This window comes from Aquarana catesbeiana, linkage group LG05, assembly GCF_042186555.1.
Source record: "Aquarana catesbeiana isolate 2022-GZ linkage group LG05, ASM4218655v1, whole genome shotgun sequence".
Classification (NCBI taxonomy): Eukaryota; Metazoa; Chordata; class Amphibia; order Anura; family Ranidae; genus Aquarana; species Aquarana catesbeiana.
In genome coordinates this window covers 573,580,162-573,601,646 of record NC_133328.1, presented here as the reverse complement: position 1 = coordinate 573,601,646, position 21,485 = coordinate 573,580,162, and positions in this window count along the sequence as shown.

The window sequence follows — 21,485 nt, the reverse complement described above, 5'->3', positions numbered from 1 at the left end:
ACGCTGTACCCGCACCACCAGAGAGGGAGCCACGCTGTACCCGCACCACCAGATAGAGCCACGCTGTACCCGCACACCAGAGAGGGAGCCACGCTGTACCCACACCACCACAGAGGGAGCCACGCTGTACCCGCACCACCAGAGAGGGAGCCACGCTGTACCCGCACCACCAGAGAGGGAGCCACGCTGTACCCGCACCACCAGAGAGGGAGCCACGCTGTACCCGCACCACCAGAGAGGGAGCCACGCTGTACCCGCACCACCAGAGAGGGAGCCACGCTGTACCCGCACCACCAGAGAGGGAGCCACGCTTTACCCGCACCACCAGAGAGGGAGCCACGCTTTACCCGCACCACCAGAGAGCCACAGGATCACTGTTGCGGTTTCGCTGGGTCTGGTAAGAGGGCCTGTTGGCCATTATCCATTACTGTTCTTACGGACTGAGCCGTGCCTAACCTGCTATTCTCTAGGCCTTATTGACCACCACAACAACCCTGTCTGTCCTCCTCCCCCGACGTCCCTCTGTCTTCCTCAGATGAAGATGACAGGGCGAGTCTTAAAAAGGAAGGGGTGTGGCCTTGACAGGAAGGGGTGGTTCATATTTAAATTAGGGGGTGCCCAAGTTTAGTCAGGCCTAGGGCAGCACAAAACCTAAATACACCACTGCTCCACAGTTGTCTAGAAGCGGAGGGACTCAGGGAGCTGAATCATGTTTTCCTTTGCAAAATTTAATTCACACCACAAGGCAGTGAGATACGGAGAGCCTGAAAGCAGGTTCTGCTTGTCGATGTTTATGTTGTTGAATGAACAATTTTTTTCAGAATTGTAAACATTCTGCTCTGAGCGACAAGGTTCCTGCAGTATGGTCTCCCCAGAGCTCTCAGGTAGCAGGAAGTATACATTTTTATTCATTCTATTAATAAATTGTACATGTACCATCAGTATCAGCATTAGCTGTGACATAGCTGCAGAGAGGATTTGCCAGATAGTAGGATCCAATGCTCTTAACACAAAGGTTACACAAGTATATATTAGTCTTGATGTGTTAAAGGAGTTGTAAAGTCAGAAAGTTATTTTTATCTTAATGCATTCTATGCATTAAGATAAAAAAACCTGTGTGTAGTAGCCTCCCCAGCATCCCCCCAATTACTTACCTGAGCCCCATTTCTCTCCAGCGATATCCACGAATGTCTATGCCATCCGGGACAGTCCTCCTGATTGGCTGAGACACAGCAGCATCTGAATGGACACAGGGAGCTATGACTCAGTTCCAGTGCCCCCATAAGAAGCTGCTGATGGTGGGGGCACTCAATAAGAGGGAGGGGCCAATAGCAACAAAGAGGATTCCGAGAAGAGAAGGATCTGGGCTGCTCTGTGCAAAACCAACTGCACAGAGGAGGTAAGTATGACATGTATGTTTTTTTTTTTTAAACAATACTTTACAGTCACTTTAATAAAGGATTTTAAAAACTCTAGGGGTGTAATTATAAAAAAAAAAAATTGCAGAGATATTTATCCTGTGAAACTGGAGGAGCCTTTGAAAAAGCTTAATGCCCTGTACACACGGTCGGACATTGATCGGACATTCCGACAACAAAATCCATCGTTGTTTTCCGACGGATGTTGGCTCAAACTTGTCTTGCATACACACGGTCACACAAAGTTGTCAGTAAATCCGATCGTTCTGAACGCGGTGACGTAAAACACGTACGTCGGGACTATAAATGGGGCAGTAGCCAATAGCTTTCGTCTCTTAATTTATTCTGAGCATGCGTGGCACTTTGTGCGTCGGATTTGTGTACACACGATCGGAATTTAAACGATTGGATTTTGTTGTCGGAAAATTTTATATCCTGCTCTCAAACTTTGTGTGTCGGAAATTCCGACGGAAAAAGTCCGATGGAGCCCACACACGATTGGAATTTCCGACAACACAATCCGATCACACTTTTTCCATCGGAAAATCCGACTATGTGTACAGGGCATAAGACGTTGCAACTTGTCTGGCTTGCGGTGAGTTATTATGTTGGGCTTGAGTTTGGACGCCATTTGCTGGAATTGCTTCTGTGATATGCTTTTATTCACCTGCTGAAATGTGAGTGGTTTTATTCTCTCTGGAGAAGAGACGCTTGAGAGGGGATACGATTTAAATTTACAAATACCGTACTGGTGACTCCACAATAGGGATAAAACTTTGAGGAAGGGACTTTAACAAGACGCGTGGCCACTCATTAAAATTTTAAGAAAAGAGGTTTAAAAGCAGAGTTCCAATTAAAAAAAAAAAAAATAAATGTCAGCAGCTACAAATACTGCAGCTGCTGACTTTTATTAATCAGACACTTACCTGTCCCAGGGTCCAGTGATGCCTCGCTCGTCTCCCCCTCCTCTCTGTGGCGCCAGCATTGTCACTGTGGGCGCCCAGCTGTGGCTTCACAGCCAGGCACGCACTGTGTATGCGCAAGCCGCGCTGCGCACTGTGACTGGCCGGGCAATCATCTGGGACCTGTGACGTGTCCCAGATGATTGCCGAGAGGGAGGGGGGAGAGATGATCTTACTTCTGGCGCAGCGGGTACGCCAGGAGGACGTAGGAGCTGGAACCCCCTAAAAAGAGGGTTTCCGCTCCCCCCAAAAAATGACATGCCAAATGTGGCATGTCAGGGTGTCACCTTTCCAAAAAGCGGAAGTAAAGCGGAAGTTCCATTTTTGGGTGGAACTCCGCTTTAACCTTAAACTACGTAGAGAGTTCTTTACTGTAAGAGTGGCAAGGATGGGGAATTTCCTTCCACAGGCCGTGGTCTCAGCGGGGGGCATTGATAGTTTCAAGAAACTATTAGATAAGCACCTGAATGACCTCAACATACAGGGATATACAATGTAATACTGACAAATAATCACACACATAGGTTGGACTTGATGGACTTGTGTCTTTTTTCAACCTCACCTACTATGTAACTATGTAACAAAACAGTACTAATGAGTTTCTGGGGTCCAAAAACCGTAACCAATTGCTGACAAGAACTGTACTTGTAATCACACTGGAAGACCACCAAAATGCTTTGGATTCTCCCCATGACTCTTATTAGAATAAACTCATATCTGGGCCTTTTAGCAGTGGCATGGCACTTAATTTTCATTTTTGTTACACTCCACACCACAAAGCAGTGTTTCGCAGTATGCAAGTGTAGCACCCTCTTAGATGGGTGCTAGGATGTAAATAGCTTAATATAATGTGGTCTCCTGCTTAACAGGGGAATTCTAGGTAAAACAGCAGCTTTTCTGCTTAACAGAAACGTTACAATTGCTTAGGGTGTATCCTGTGTGACTCACAGTGCTGCTGCTGCTGTGATTGGCTCCTCTGTATCCAGGCAGCCTTGGAAGGTTCTGGGTGAACAGAAGTGACTCATGCAGATCAGCAGCATAAATATGAATGCCCTGCCAGCCAATTACAGGGAGTGGTGCCCCTAAGCATGCTGGGTGCTGGTATTTACATTAGTGAACACATAGTATCTGGGTCTTCCTCCTAGGGTTGCCACCTCCCTTGGGTGGCTGGGTTCACACATATGCAAATTTTATGTGGGTTTCTCCATATCCAATTCCAATGACAGGCGAGAGTGACTGGCCCTCAATGGAGCCGGTTCACACAGGTCCATGGCAGCCGCAGTCTGCTTTAAAAACGGTCCTGTGCATCTTTGGGTCCAATTCAGGTGTGAATTCAGGCAAAAAAACAGACCTGATTCACACCTGAACCAGTGAACATGGACACACCAGAACCCAGGCATGAACCTGCGGCCGCATATGTGTGAACCCGGCCTGAAACCGAACACATATTAATTACACAGGTTCTGTGGCTGATTAAGGTGGTAATTAAACTTACTTGGTGCATTAAATTAACCTCATAACCTGTGTAATTAATATGTGTTCGGTTTTAAAGGGATGAGGTGTCAACCCTACTTCCTCCTGAGAGGGAAGGTCCAGTTGGGAAGGGGCCTGTCACCTCTTCTCCAGAACAGGCTGCCATGTAGCCTCAGGTGGGTGAATTCGAGGGCCTGAACAGTGAATGCTGAAACCCAGTGTTCTCCTGAGAGCTGAATGAGGAAGAATGTCCATGGATTCTGTTTGGTATCAAGGAGGAAGGTGACCTGCAACCAGGGCCTTGTGAGTACAGACCCCCCTAAAGGGTTCCTAAAGACTGGTGTTGCTGAAACCCCTTCTGGGGGCTAGAAGTCAGCTGCTGGGTGTAGGCTAAAGGAGACACCGGCTGGTGTCTTGAAGGGTCCTCTCAACTCCTTCTACTAGAAAGGGACTTTGCTCCATTCTGAACAGTCTGCTACACAGTTCTACTGTGAAAGCTGTCCTTAAGTGTGAATAGTTAATTTAGGCAGTACAACCCCTAGACTGGTCATTGGAGTAACGAGTGGAAGTTGTGCACCTGACTGTGGGAAATACTGTGTGCCTGGCTGCGGGGCTGAAACAAGGGAAGACCCCTGGAAAATACCAGTGGCCCCTATGGGGGCAGCACATTAAAAAATTAATGGATTGCTACGCACCCCCAACGCATGAAAAAAAATAGGCTCGGGGGGCAGGAGGCAGAGCCTAGCGGAGCAGACATGCATTGTTAGAGCTCCACACCGCTGAGGAGAGAAGGACAAAGCGGAGCCTGCAGGCTCAAAAGGTATCCATTTGAACCTTTTTGCCCCAGGGAACAAACTGTGAAAGTTTGGGCAGGAAAGATGATACTGGGAGGAAACCGTGGCAGAAATAAAAATCACCTCACAAAGAGCTCACAGGCACTCACTGCAGCTGAAGCAGCTCCAGTCACCTCACAAGATACAGCATCAGGGCGCTCTCACAGACAGAAAATGTCACAGCAAGACTCTCCATTTGAGTCAGATACAGAACAAATCCTCTCACAAACTTCTCCACAAGCCTCCTCAGTATCCCCAGTAATATTATTACAATTTGAAAAGATGCTTCATAAGGCTTTAAAACAAACCTCAGACCAAATAACAAAAAGCCTAACCAAAGAAATAAGAGAGCTGGGAAACCGCACCGCAGCCTTAGAAATAAAAATGGATGAAATTGAAATTACAACCCAAGAAAATATAACAGAATTGGAACAATTAAAAAAAGAGAATTTAATACTTCAAACTAAGCTTGAAGATTACGAAAATAGAGCCAGACGTTCAAACTTGCGCATAAGGGGAATACCTGAAACTGTGACAGACCTGCAATCTACTATTACTGCTCTATTACAAGAACTAAAGCCAGATATCCCTATTGAACGTTTAGAACTGGACAGAGTACACAGAGCCCTCACAGCCAAAAAGAAAGATGGACCCCCACGTGATATAATCACAAAATTTCATTATTACAGAACGAAAGAACAAATACTAATTGCTGCAAGAGAAAAAAAGGAACTTAATTTTCAAGGACACAATTATCAAATTTTTGCTGACCTATCCCAACTTACTATTACTAAAAGACGATCCATGAAACCCCAACTAATGGAACTGCAACGCCACAACATTATGTATCAATGGGGCTTCCCCTTTTCAGTCAGATTTGACTACCAAGGTACAATTTACAGAAGCAGATCAGCAGATGAACTACAACAAACCCTTTTAAAATTAAATCTGACAGAACCCACAAGCAGCAACACTCCCACACGCAGAAGAATGGCATCATCTTCACCTTCAGGCAGCACCCAGAAAATTTCAGAACAAAATGGGAATCATCATTCTCACAAAAGAGGCCGCTATGCCACATCATCCATGGACCAAGAAGATTCAATGGACTGACATCCTAATTCCTGATATCTCTTCATTTATTATACTAAGAGATGGTTCTCTATAAAAAACCTGTATTTATAACTGAATGTAACTGCATTCTGATAGTCACACACTGTGTGGGATCATGTTACATTCCAGTTATATTTCTTATTACTTCTGATTCATATAGCCTTAGAATATATAAGTGAAATAAGGAAATTCTTGTTCAGTTATATTATCAGGTAATAACAATAGATTTATTACTTTTTAGGACAAATATGTTCAATAATCCAGAAGTAATGGAAGCTTTTTCTTTCTTTTCTTAAAACAAATATATTATTACCTAACTAGTTCCTAGAATTATGTTTTTGTTTATTCTAATCTGAAGCAATACAACCTCAATTTTATGAGTTAACATTTCTAAACAGTTGCATATGAATAAAATATGTAATTGTTTACTCTAAAAGGGTTAAAATCCCAAAATAATTCAAACTATCTTCATCAATACCAATGTTATTAACAGTACCTTTCTAACTGAATTATTTAGCCTAGGGCAAGACTAACCATATACAACCACCCTGGAATAAATAATTTCAACAAAAACTATATTCTGCACTCCAATTAATGAAACATCATTTTGATGTCTTTTGACATAGCACTTCTCTCCTGTAAGCGGAAGATCCGTGTACCCCCATTAGCCCTCCTGATTCTCCCAATCATTTTATGTGGGAGTGTGATGAAGGCACTTATTCCCCTGAGAGAGATATTTATTCTCTTTCACGGGTAAATTGTGATTACTTGCAAAAAATAATTTATACAGTGTATCATCTAATCTCATATGTTTTTTGTTTACTCTTTACTCCAGAATTCACTGGTTTCTTTTCTATCTATTCATCTCTTCAGTCCACACAGGTTGATCTGCACAGTCAGCTCTGCATAACAAAAAGTAAGTCAAAACTATTTGATCTATTGCCATCGCACCACTGAATATACTTTCCCTGAATGTTCAGGGAATAAATGTCCCTCAAAAAAGGACCAAAGCCTTCCGTACTTTCCATAACAAGAAGGCTCACATAGTATGCCTCCAAGAAACACACTTCACCAAAGATTCTACTCCAAAATATATTTCTCCTTTTTATCAACAAATTTACACGGCTTCTGCCTTTACCAAGCAAAGGGGAACTCTAATTGCATTTCACCGATCCACACCATTCACCTTATCATCAGAAATTAAAGACCCAGAAGGTAGATACCTGATACTCATGGGTTATATAATGGATACAGCAATCACGGTGATTTCCTACTACGCTCCTAAGAAACAACCTACACCATTCCTCTCACATATATTACAAGTGATTAATACACACAAAATAGGAACAGTGATAATGTGTGGGGATTCGAACCAGGTCCTCCTCCCATTTCTAGATAAATCACCTTTTACACCATCCAAAATAACCTCTAGATTACCTTTTTCTCAACTTCTTTCCAAATACAATCTGGTAGATTCATGGAGAGAAAGTAACCCAATGAAAAAGAAATTCACTTATTTCTCGCACCCTCATCAAACCTTCACCAGAATAGATCATATTTTTCTAACAATAGGAATGATACCAGAAATTATTGCATCAGATATAATTCCGATTCCGTGGTCTGACCATAATGCAGTATACACTACTATAGCCTCAGCCATACCAAAAGCGCATGACCCAACGTGGTACTTACCAGACATAATGCTCAAACACCCACTACATCAGATGGCCATTGAACAAGCTTTAAAGGAATACATATCAATTAATAATACAACAGACATCTCCCCAATAACACTGTGGGAAGCTCATAAGCCTGTCTTGCGTGGTACAATACAAAGACAAATGGCACTATTTAAACGGGAACGCAAAAATCTAGCAAAAAAACTAGAACTCAATTTTAATGCAGCCTACATATCATTTCAAGATAATCCATCTCAGAGTACAAAATCTCATCTGGAAAAATCTAGATTGGAATACGATCTATTTCTCACTGAGTCAGTTGATAAATCCCTCAAACGCTCCAAACACAATTTCTACATGAATACAAACAAACCAGGTACATATTTGGCTCGGGCATTAAATTCAACTAACAAATCTTTCAAACCAATACGTTTGAAATTATCAAAAAATGTTTACACTTGTAATCCAGTTAAAATAGTCCATAAATTTCACTCACATCTCGCAACTTTATACAAGACAAACAATTAATTTAATCCTACAGAGGCTGAATCCTTCTTCTCAAAAATAACCTTACCTGAGTTATCTCAGAATCAAAAAAGCAGTTTGGATGAGCCTATAACTATAGATGAAGTTGCTAACGCCATAAAAGACCTAAAACTTAACAAAAGACCAGGCCCAGACGGCTACTCGGCTTTATACTATAAAACATTCTCAGAAATACTCTCTCCCATTCTCACTGAAACTTTTAACAAACTTCTAGATGGACATTCTTTTCGGCAAGAAACACCAATGGCAATTGTTTGTATGATCCCAAAACCCCTTTCTGATCATACTTCCTGTGTGAATTATCGGCCTATCTCTCTGTTAAACCTTGATATTAAATTATTAGCAAAAATAATAGCAAAACGCCTCAATAGCATTATAGGAAAATTAATACATAGAGATCAAGTAGGCTTCATGCCAAATAGACAGGCAGGCGATAATATACGCAGGGCAGTGTTATTGGCACATATTGCTAAAAAACGGAAAATCCCTTTATGTTTTCTATCTCTCGATATTAAGAGGGCATTTGACACAGTATCCTGGCAATATATGCAATATTCATTACAAAAATGGGGTTTTGGACCCCACTTTTTAACATGGATCAAAGCATTATATAATAAACCCAAAGCCTATATAAAATATGCTCGATACAAATCTGAAGCCTTTAATATCGAAAGAGGTACCCGACAGGGTTGCCCATTATCTCCCTTATTATTTGCCCTTATACTCGAACCCATGGCCCAATACATCAGAACAAACCAAACTTTAACTGGCATTGAAGTAGGAGGTATTACACACAAATTATGTATATTTGCAGACGATATATTACTTTTTCTATCATCACCACAGGTCTCTGGTCCTAACTTAATACCAGCTCTTGATGGATTTGCAGCCCTATCCGGCCTTATGATTAATCCTAAGAAATGCCTAGTGCTTAATATTTCACTCACAAACATGGAATTGATCCCAGCTAGGGCTGCACTCCCATTCACATGGGCAGAAAAATCAATCCCATATCTTGGAATTCATTTAACAGCATCTCATTCTGACTTATTCTCAACCAATTATACTCCTGTATTAAGACAGATCACATAGTTACATAGTTACATAGTTACATAGTAGGTGAGGTTGAAAAAAGACACAAGTCCATCAAGTCCAACCTATGTGTGTGATTATGTGTCAGTATTACATTACATATCCCTGTATATTGCGGTCATTCAGGTGATTATCTAATAGTTTCTTGAAGCTATCAATGCTCCCCGCTGAGACCACCGCCTGTGGAAGGGAATTCCACATCCTTGCCGCTCTTACAGTAAAGAACCCTCTACGTAGTTTAAGGTTAAACCTCTTTTCTTCTAATTGTAATGAGTGGCCACGAGTCTTATTAAACTCTCTTCTGCGAAAAAGTTTTATCCCTATTGTGGGGTCACCAGTACAGTATTTGTAAATTGAAATCATATCCCCTCTCAAGCGTCTCTTCTCCAGAGAGAATAAGTTCAGTGCTCGCAACCTTTCCTCATAACTAAGATCCTCCAGACCCTTTATTAGCTTTGTTGCCCTTCTTTGTACTCGCTCCATTTCCAGTACGTCCCTCCTGAGGACTGGTGCCCAGAACTGGACAGCATACTCCAGGTGCGGGCGGACCAGAGTCTTGTAGAGCGGGAGAATTATCGTTTTATCTCTGCAGTTGATCCCCCTTTTAATGCATGCCAATATTCTGTTTGCTTTATTAGCAGCAGCTTGGCATTGCATGCCATTGCTGAGCCTATCATCCACTAGGACCCCCAGGTCCTTTTCCATCCTAGATTCCCCCAGAGGTTCTCCCCCAGTGTATAGATTGCATTCATATTTTTGCCACCCAAATGCATTATTTTACATTTTTCTACATTGAACCTCATTTGCCATGTAGTCGCCCACCCCATTAATTTGTTCAGGTCTTTTTGCAAGATTTCCACATCCTGCGGAGAAGTTATTGCCCTGCTTAGCTTAGTATCGTCTGCAAATACAGAGATTGAACTGTTTATCCCATCCTCCAGGTCGTTTATGAACAAATTAAATAGGATTGGTCCCAGCACAGAACCCTGGGGAACCCCACTACCCACCCCTGACCATTCTGAGTACTCCCCATTTATCACCACCCTCTGAACACGCCCTTGTAGCCAGTTTTCAATCCATGTACTCACCCTATGGTCCATGCCAACGCACCTTATTTTGTACAGTAAACGTTTATGGGGAACTGTGTCAAATGCTTTTGCAAAATCCAGATACACCACGTCTACGGGCCTTCCTTTATCTAGATGGCAACTCACCTCCTCATAAAAGGTTAATAGATTGGTTTGGCAAGAACGATTCTTCATGAATCCATGCTGATTACTGCTAATGATATCATTCTTATTACTAAAATCTTGTATATAGTCCCTTATCATCCCCTCCAAGAGTTTACATATTATTGATGTTAGGCTAACTGGTCTGTAATTCCCAGGGATGTTTTTTGGGCCCTTTTTAAATATTGGTGCTACATTGGCTTTTCTCCAATCAGCTGGTACCATTCCAGTCAATAGACTGTCTGTAAAAATTAGGAACAACGGTCTGGCAATCACCTGACTGAGTTCCCTAAGTACCCTCGGATGCAAGCCATCTGGTCCCGGTGATTTATTAATGTTAAGTTTCTCAAGTCTAATTTTAATTCCGTCCTCTGTTAACCATGTAGGTGCTTCCTGTGTTGTGTCATGAGGATAAACACTGCAGTTTTGGTTACTAAAGCCCCCCGATTCACTCGTGAAGACTGAGGAGAAGAATAAATTCAATACCTTTGCCATCTCCCCATCCTTTGTAACCAGATGTCCTTCCTCATTCTTTATGGGGCCAATATGGTCTGTCCTCCCTTTTTTACTGTTTACATACTTAAAGAATTTCTTGGGATTTTTTTTGCTCTCCTCCGCTATGTGTCGTTCATGTTCTATCTTAGCCATCCTAATTGCACCCTTACATTTCTTATTGCATTCTTTAAAAATTCTGAATGCTGTGGATGATCCCTCAACCTTGTATTTTTTGAAGGCCTTCTCCTTTGCTTTTATATGCATTTTTACATTGGAGTTAAGCCATCCAGGATGTTTGTTCGCTCTTTTAAATTTATTACCCAATGGGATACATTGGCTAATATGTTCCTAATATTTTATCCCAATTTATGCCTTTTAGCAAGGTTTGTAGTTTAGGGAAGTTGGCTCTTTTGAAATTCAGTGTCTTTGTGTTCCCTTCATGTCTCCTATTTGTGTGATTTATACTGAAACTAATTGACCTGTGATCGCTGTTACCTAAATTGCCCCGTATTTCCACATCTGTTATCAGGTCTGTATTGTTGGTAATCAGTAGATCTAGTAATGTTTTATTTCTAGTTGGTGCGTCTACCATCTGACCCATAAAATTGTCCTGCAAGACATTAAGGAACTGGCGAGCCTTAAATGAATGCGCGGTTCCCTCCGCCCAGTCTATGTCTGGATAATTAAAATCCCCCATTATGATAACACTTCCCATCCTTGCTGCTAATCCAATTTGTGATAGGAGATCCGTCTCCACTTCCTCCCTCAGGTTAGGGGGCCTATAGCATACTCCCAGTATTATTTTCCCCTTAGCTTCATCCCTTTGGAGCTCTACCCATAAAGATTCTACCTCCTCCCTAGCCCCCTCAGTGATGTCATCTCTCACATTCACTTGTACATTATTCTTGATATATAGGCATACCCCTCCCCCTTTTTTACCCTCTCTGTCCTTGCGGTATAGGGTATACCCTTGAATGTTTGCCAGCCAATCATGAGAGCTGTTGAACCAGGTCTCTGAAATTCCCACAAAATCCAAATCCTCCTTGTACAACAGTATCTCTAGTTCACCCATCTTGTCCGCCAGGCTCCTGGCATTGGTGAACATGCCACATAGTTTAGACCGGTCGTATATTGTCCTCGTATTGGGTGTTTCAAGATTGCAACTTGGACTTGCTACTATACTCACCTTGTGTTTTTGTGCTTTGGTTAACCTACCACTAATGCCCCCAATACTACCCTCTGGAATATCTTCCGCGCTGGCTATCACTGTCTCTGGACCCTCCCCCCCATCGCCTAGTTTAAAAACCCCTCTAACTTTTTGGCCATCTTCATTCCCAGCAGATCTGCACCCTCCTCATTTAGGTGCAGTCCGTCCCTTCTATAGTACCGGTTACCGACTGAGAAGTCGGCCCAGTCCTCCAGGAACCCAAACCCCTCCTTACTACACCAGCTCTTCAGCCACTTGTTTACTTCCCTAATCTCCCTCTGCCTCTCTGGTGTGGCTCGATGTACCGGTAGTATTCCTGAGAACACTACCTTGGAGGTCCTTTTCCTCAATTTAGCTCCTAAGTCCCTAAAATCGTTCTTTAGGACACTCCATCTGCCTCTGACTTTGTCATTGGTGCCAACGTGCACCATGACAGCCGGGTCTTCCCCAGCCCCTCCCAGTAATCTGTCCACAAGATCCGTGATGTGCCGAACCCGAGCGCCCGGTAGACAACATACTGTTCGGCGCTTCAGGTCTTGGTTACAGATTGCCCTCTCTGTCCTTCTAAGAATTGAGTCCCCTACCACCAGAATCTGTCTTTCCTTTCCCTTTGCTGCCCCCCCACTCTCACTGGAGGAGTTCTTCCCCTGGCAGCTAGGAGAGTCCCTCATCTCCAGCAGTGCTGGTCCCTGACTGGTTACACCAATGTCACTCAATGGAGCGTACTTATTGGGATGCTCCAGTCCTGGATCGGCCTCCCTGGCACTTCCCCCTCTACCCCTCCTGACTGTCACCCATCTACTCTTTGCTAGTGCCTGCACCTCTTTGTCTCCACCCGCCTCTGTGCTGGCCCCTGCCGGCACCTGCCGTGTACGTTCCTGGCTCACCTTTAGTATGGAGGGACTTCTCAGTGCTGACAGTTGCTTCCCCAGATTCAGAACCTGGGCTTCCAGGGAAACAATGTGCTTACATTTTGCACAGCAGTATTCGCCCTCGATCAGATGATCAAGGAACGCATACATGCGGCAAGATGTACAAAGAGTCGCCTCTCCACACCCGCCGGGCATCGTACCTATTAAATTTGGTGAGGATTTGGGGATTTTACCCTGTCCAAATTACCTAACAACTAGCTTCCTGGCACTAATACTCAAGACAATACACAGGTACACGACAAGACAATACACAGGTACACAATACACAAGTACTAACGATCCACACACACTACTCAGACAACACTCAGATACTCACACTACACAGGTACTATTACCCCTGTTATAACCTCCTGTTTTAAACTCTTGTTTTTAACTCCCACTTAATCCAGCTCCACTTACACCAAGCTCCACAGCTTCAAACTGAGCACGCTCAGACTGAGTCCTACAACAAGTTAAATAGGCACCTGTGAGCAATTAACCACACCCCTTAATTGATAGACTGATGAAACAAGAAAAAAAAAAAAAAAAAAAAAGCTATTTAAAAAGTGACAGCAAAAGGCAAATTAAAAACTAAAAGGAAAAGTCCCCAAAATGCAACCCAGCAAACACCAACAGACAGCAAACACACACCAACAGACAGCAACACACACCAACAGACAGCAACACACACCAACACACACCAACAGACAGCAAGACTTGTATACTCTAACACTTGTTTTTAACTCCCACTTAATCCAGCTCCACTTACACCAAGCTCCACAGCTTCAAACTGAGCACGCTCAGACTGAGTCCTACAGACTCCTACAGACTGAGTCACAAATCTAATAAAACAATGGTCACAACTTCCTTTATCCTGGATAGGGAAGATAAATGCAATCAAAATGACTATTCTACCCAAATTGCTTTATCTATTCAGAGTCCTCCCTATTCCAATTCCTTCCTATTTTTTGAAAATAGTACAAAAAAGAGCAACTTCGTTTATATGGGGCTCTTCTAAACCACGTATACCTATACACACACTACATCTTCCCAAAAATAAAGGAGGCCTGGGATACCCTAATTTTACTAACTACTACAGAGCAGCACATTTGGCCAGTCTGTCCAAATACCATGCAAAACAGGAAATCCCATTATGGGTATTTATAGAAGCTTCAGAAAATGACCCTCTATTAATATCAAATTTATTATGGCTTGATCCTAAAGACCGCTTTAAAATTCATAATCCCATAACTAAACACTTCTTATCTCTCTGGGATAAACTAAAAACCAAATATCAGTTACAATCTCCACGCAATCCTCTCCTTTCTTTTATCAGAAATCCGGCCTTTTATCCGGCATGGATCTACCCAAATTCTTTTAAAGCTTGGACAACATCAGGCATTGAGACACTAAATGACTTCATAGCATCTAAATCATTCCTTTCATTCCCATCGCTTAGAGAAAAATATGATCTACCAAACTCTGAGATATTTAGATATCTCCAAATCAAACATTTCTATACACCATTCCTAAAGGGGGATACACCATTATCCCAATTATCCATTTTTGAATCAATCTGTACAAAAGATCCATTTGCTAAAGGTACAATTTCATCACTTTATAATCAATTATATGGAGTAGCAAATCTTAATAGACACTCTTACGTTCAGAGGTGGGAGGAGGACCTGGGACGAACTTTAGAAGACACGGACTGGTCTAACATATGGCTCACATCTAAGTCATCTTCACCCAACATCTTAGCACTGGAGACAAATTATAAAGTCCTAACTCGCTGGTACCTTGTACCCGCTAGAGTGGCAAAATATTCACCTAATACCTCAGCTCTTTGTTTTCGAGGATGCCCAGAAATAGGCACATATTTACACATATGGTGGACGTGCCCAGTAATCCAAACCTTCTGAAAGGAAGTCTTCGTGATTGCATCTAAAATATTTAAAAAAATAATACAACCAGATCCATATTTAACTTTACTTAATCTAAAACCGGAATGGTTAACACTCTCTCAATTCAAACTTATGATCCAACTAATAACTTCTGCAAAACAAACAGTGGCCAAGGCATGAAAATCTCCTACATTGGTACTAGCAGAAACAATTCACAGAATGAATAATACAATGTCCCATGCTAAGATGGCAGCCATCGATCAAAATCAAATTCCAAAATTTGAAAAACTTTGGCATCCTTGGATAAAACAACAGTTCCTGTCAAACTTCAATGACTCTGTCCTGTTGCCATGGTAACAGATTAAATGACTTACAGAGACACCCATTCTAAGGCTTCAAAGAGAACTAAAAAGAATAATAAACTGACGAGCGGGACAACCTTGTGGACCATACCTCTACCTTTCAACCCTTTTTCTTCTTTCTCTTTCCTTTTCTCCACCTTACGATTAAAGCTCATTATCAGAATTTATTTGACCTATATACACTCTACTTGTAAACAATATGTATAGTAGGTATAAATCATTTAAATACCTACAAAAGTAACTAAGGAAATGATATATATCTTTAATTTAGGTTTGCGTGAACCCAATGTTTAATATTTGAAATTTCATGATATTTACCTATATAAACCCTACTGTAAAACAATAAGCTTACTTTATAGATCCTTGTAAACTTACTTTATGTATCTTTATAACATTGTATACTCAATAAACTTCTTTTGACAAGGAAAAAAATAGGCTCCGTCTGTAACCTTTCACAGTCCAGGGCAACACACAGGACGCCTTGCAAAGTGCTGTGCTGCAGTGCATTGCAGCACATGTGTGTTATTTTCATAAGTTACAAAAAATATGAAAATGTAGCTTATTAAAGTTTCATCGTCAAAGTAAATGTCACACACAAAAAAAAAAAAAAAATGATATTAAAAAAGTTACCTCTGCGTTTAGCTTCTGTTTCAGTGCAGCTCCGGTCTCTGCTTTTGGTTCCCAGCTCCCAGCAGCTAATTCAATTACTATGTCAGTCTCTCTACTTCACAGCTGAGCTAATAAGAGAATTTACAGAATCTACACAAAAGATCAGCCATTGCTGGCTAGAGCACAGTAATAAACATCCGTCAATATTTAGACACAGATTAGACTGATTCAAGATGTTCTAAACATCGAGAACACAGTAATAAGAATGTCAGCTGAATTCATTTAATTCAAAAAGAAAAAACCTTTATAATTTTTTTTTTTCTAAAGTTCAATTACCATTGGCCAACTTTTCATGCCTAGAAGTGAGTTTGAAAAGTTTTTGACCTTGCAAGGTAAGCACCAGTCAATGCAAGACTCATTCATACTGATTCATTATGGTAATGCACAGTAAAACTTGTGTGGTACCACGCATTATTGCACCGCACAGTAATGCATGCTCCATTGTGCCATTCATTTTAAATGGCACCCCAACACATTACTACAGTAGTGGGCAACCCACCTACACTGCAGTGTATCACAAGTAGGGATCCACAAATCCTAGTCTGAACCCGCATGAACTATCATGCCACGAAGCTATCACTGCACACAATCAAAAGCAGCCATGGCATTGCCCGCAGCCACACATATCGCAAGGAGCATGCAGGGCAGAAAATGCCTTGGCTGCTTATGTTTTCCAGTGATAGTTTCCACGCGGTATAGTTCAGGTGGGATTAGACTAGATTGGATCCAAACACACCTGAGCTCATCCCTGATCATAAGTAGAGATGAGCTTGTCAAAGAAAAAGATCCATAAGCTGAACATCATGAAGCAGACCCATGTGCATGAAGTGAGATGAATGGCAGCCTCAGCCCGGACTCTAGCCAGGCCATGCCTCCAATGCATCCCACTCAGCTCCTTGGAGCTTAATCATGGGGAACCCAAGCTATTCTCTTTTGGGCCTCCCTGAGGTGCAGGGTGGACAATAACTAGGCTCGCAGCTCACTGGAGTAAAAAAAAGTGGGAGTTTTGGTTAGAGAAGTATACAAGGACACCCAAGTTTAAGCCTTGTCAGCCTTTTCAAAATGAACAAGCAGCCTTAACATGTGCACCTTATTGTGTATGTGTAGCCAAAACCTTTTTGTTTAGTTTTTGATAGTGTATGCAGGCCATTTTTTCTGCCAGAACATGGCGGAATTGAGTTCCACCACCTTTGGCACTGGCCCTGTGCTTGCCACTCACTACTGTCACCTGTAAACACAGAAGCCCAGTTTTTGTGTTTACAAGTGACAGTTCCCCTCTCCCGGCGGCTTCTCATAGAACCTTCCCTGCCCTGCACTGTGAAAGCAGAGGAGGGGGATGTACACAGCCATGCTAGTTTGGTGGTAGAAGCTCCTACTGAAACCTGTGCCCATAGCTTTTACTCTCCTGCTGTAAGTAAGCCCCTCTCTGTGTGTTTTCTATAATTATAATGGAGCTATGTTATTAGGCCATTATCTCTACTGCGTGTGAACAAGTGTAAACCTTTGAATATTTGCTGGGATACTGTGTTGTATTAGCTCATACTATCACATAATAACTGTACAATTCAGGGTTTTTTCAGCCGAAACAGAGAGTGAAGTACTCTTTAGGTGGACAGGGAGTATTTGTTAGTTAACTGATAGGGGGGAGGGGGGGTATTTGGAGGTAACTGATAGATGTGCTATGATGGGGCCCTTGCCACTACTGACATCTGTGAAATGCTTATGAGCGTACTGACCAAACACGTCCCCTAACATTTTTATAATTCCATGCATGTATGACTGTCAAGAGCATTGGGACCATACAAACAATATGTGTATTCTCAGTTTTTCTTATTATGTTTATCTATAGAGAGTGATTATAAAAGTTTTTGCTAAGTGAATTTAGGGAACAAAGTACCATTATTAACAACTGATTTGCAGCCTCAAACTTGCCAGCAGGTGTCACTGCAGTTTGGTTCTGGGACCACAGCTTCTGGTTTCCCATAATGCCAAGAATCTGCAAGTGGCAAAACTGCCTCCATGTAAATGTAAATGCATAGAAAAGGCCAAATAATACAAAACAGGCTTACAATTTTGCAGAATGCCCCTTTAAGTTATTTTTAAGCTTACATGATGAGGATAAAAAAAAAAAAAAAAGTTAAAACTGAAGTTTTTCCTTAACGCCCTTTAAGATGTATGAATTGCCCAATTATGAACAGATCCATTGGCCTAGGTCGGCATTTAATAACCTGCATGATACAAACACTATCATTGTTTCAGATTCCAGCTACACTATATAATGGTGCTGATTAGTATTCAACATAATATTTTTCTGTACAAGCTGACTTTTGTCTGTCAAGCCAAAGAAATCAGGCTTTTGGAAGAGTGAAAGTTTGTTCTGGAATAAGGGGTGATATTTTTTTTTTTCCTTTTTCAGAAGCTTATAAAATGCGCTTTCATTTCCAAAGTGTCTGGAACAGTAAATTTATAATGGTGGAGGATTATTTTGCCCACTCGGCGTGTTTGTTTGCATTACCTTCATGGTTATACATGGATTCTCTGAAAAGCCTTTCTGCTATCAACAGGGCTTGATAAGAGCGTAGCTGAGTATTTGGGAAAGTGACTGCACAGCCTCTAATCTGCTCCCTCTGTCAGTTCATTATTCTCCTCGCAGGCATGCTTCACTAGGCTGTCTTCAGGGTGCTTTACAAGAGCTAAATGAACCTTGTGAAATATATATATATATATATTGCGGCAACCAATCTCTGTATTTATAGGATGCAGGGATTAAAGGAACTTCTGATCCCAAGCTATTTCTTTGAGGTTTAACACTTCAAATTTAAGAAATATTTTGTGTTTTTATATTAATCATTCTGTGTAGTTACAAGTCAGGAGGCGAGAATCAAGTACAGAACAGCTAGAAGATAGCAATAGGAGGTTTCCACTTCTACACTGATGACTGGCAGACAGATAGAGCAAGACAACTATAGTACATGTATACTAACTGACATCAGATACATAGACATATACAGTAAAGAAGATCAGAACATGGCAGACGCTCAGTTATTACAGGGAAAGAAAAGCTGCAAGCAGATAGGCCAATTCACAGCAAGTGAGACAACCAAATATTTCCTGGCATTCAGTCTTAACTATAATTTGTTTTTAAAATTTAAATGAAAGTTGACGTGAACTAAAAAAAGTCAAGATTTTCTGCATTGTTGGGAACATCTAGAATACATTGCAATACAATACATCACTTCCGAAGTTGTATTCTCTTGTACGAGAATATTGGTAACTTTGGTAACCTATAGTTTTTCGATATAAGACTAGCATGCAAAAGAAAAATGGATGATCGTTCATCCGATATTCTTATCATGTGTACTAGGCATAAGAGAGTGAAATAACGGGGGGATTTCTCTTTACTTTCCGCCCCATAGCCAAAATAGGAAATCAGAGGAAATCATTTCAGTTGTCACCAGGGTCACCAGAACTAGTACCCTCATTGAAAGACTACTGTTTTGGGAACAACCCAAAGTTTGGGATTTTCTTTTACGTTCATTCTCAGCGATAATGGTAGATAGGACAAATAGAGTAAGTCTTCTTAATGGGGGCACAGACAGCAATAAAACCTGGCAGCTGTTCTAATCCCTCTCCATGCTGTCCAAAACAAAAACTTTAATTGTGCCTCAGCAGTACCCTGAAAGATTTGTATTTTGTCTAGAATTCCTCTGGAAAAATAACTGTACTTTTTGAGCCCTGCTCAAGGCACTTCTGTGTTTAAACCTCATAGCTGTATATTTGCAGTATGAGATCATCTAAGCCACTGCTGTCTCTGACCTCTAGTCTCAGGAGATTTAGAGTGAGTTCTGGTGAAGTCACCACTGTGCGTCTCACTGTTCTCCTTGCTGGAGAGGAAGCTACTCCATGAGAACATGCAGTGCAAGGATCTCCCTGCTTCTGCTCCATTCATTATGTGAATCTGTACTATCTGCACCTTTTCTGTTACTGCTTCATTACATGAGTTATCAGATCACCAGGCATCAAGGGGCACCTCTGACATAAGCCCTACTCCAACAAGATGGCAGCCTCTATGGAGACACAGTGGAATTTATTTACTAAAGCTGGAGTGCGCAAAATCAGGCTCACTTCTGCATAGAATCTACTTCAGGTTTTACTGGCAAAGCTTAATTGAACTAAGAAATAGAGTGACTGATATGTGAGTTTAGGGCTTCTCCAATCCTAAGTAATACATAGCAGAAAAAGTATCTCCTATGGGACTCTGTTGCAGGCAAACAAAATAGTATGCAAAGAATATTTATAAAAAGTAAATGTTTATTATACAAATCGATAAAAAGTGCATATTAAAATCCTTTTGTCACTATAAATGCACAATAGTATACACTGCCTTCCTATACATAGATGAAGAAGACATATAGATGCACATTGATTGCTGAATACATGGAAATTCAATCATTAATCTCCCAATGCATTTCAATTGTAAAACAACTTTCCTCGGGAAATGTTATGCCGCGTACACACGAGCGGACTTTCTATCCTACTTGGTCCGGCACACTTTCCGACGGACTTTGTCCGCCAGGTGCGCCGGACTTTAAAACGGACGGACTTGCCCACACACGCCGGGACTTTCCGGCGGGCTAAGTCCGCCCGTCTTTCCGACGGACTTTCGCCGGAGTTCCGGCGGACTTTCAGAATGAACGGACTTGCCCACACACGGACAAGTCCGTTCATTTTGAACGTGACTCAGGTGCGACGGGACTAGAAAAGGATGTCAATCTTGCCGCTTTTATCGGCGAGATTGACACCTTGCTAGCCCCGTCGCGGGGCATACCAGGCCCTTAGGTCTGGTATGGATTATAAAGGGGAACCCCGCTACGCCGAAAAAACGGCGTGGGGTCCCCCTAAAATCCATACCAGACCCCGATCCGAGCACGCAGCCTGGCCGGTCAGGAAAGGGGGTGGGGACGAGCGAGCGCCCCCCCCCTCCTGAACCGTACCAGGCCGCATGCCCTCAACATGGGGGGTGGGTGCTTTGGGGGAGGGGGGCGCCCTGCGCCCCCCCCCCCCAAAGCACCTTGTCCCCATGTTGATGAGGACAAGGGCCTCTTCCCGACAACCCTGGCCGTTGGTTGTCGGGGTCTGCGGGCGGGGGCTTATCGGAATCTGGGAGCCCCCTTTAATAAGGGGGCCCCCAGATCCCGGCCCCCCACCCTATGTAAATGAGTATGGGGTACATGGTACCCCTACCCATTTACCTAGGAAAAAAGTGTAAGTAATAAAACACACTACACAGGTTTTTAAAATATTTTATTAAACAGCTCCGGGGGGGGGGATCTTCCTCCGGCTTCGGGGGTCTTCTTCCGGCTTCGGGGGTCCCTCCGCTTCATCTTCTCCCGGCGTCCGGTTGGTTCTTCTCCGCTCTCTTCTCCCGGTGTCGCAGGTCTTCGGCCGGCCCCTCCGCTCTCTTCATGTAGCTCTATTGCGAGCGGAGGTCCGGACTTCTGGGCTTCTTGGCTTCTTGGCTTCTTGGCTTCTCTTCTCTTCTTTTCCCCCAGATGTTGACACGACGCTCTCTCCGGCTGGACTGGTCTCTGA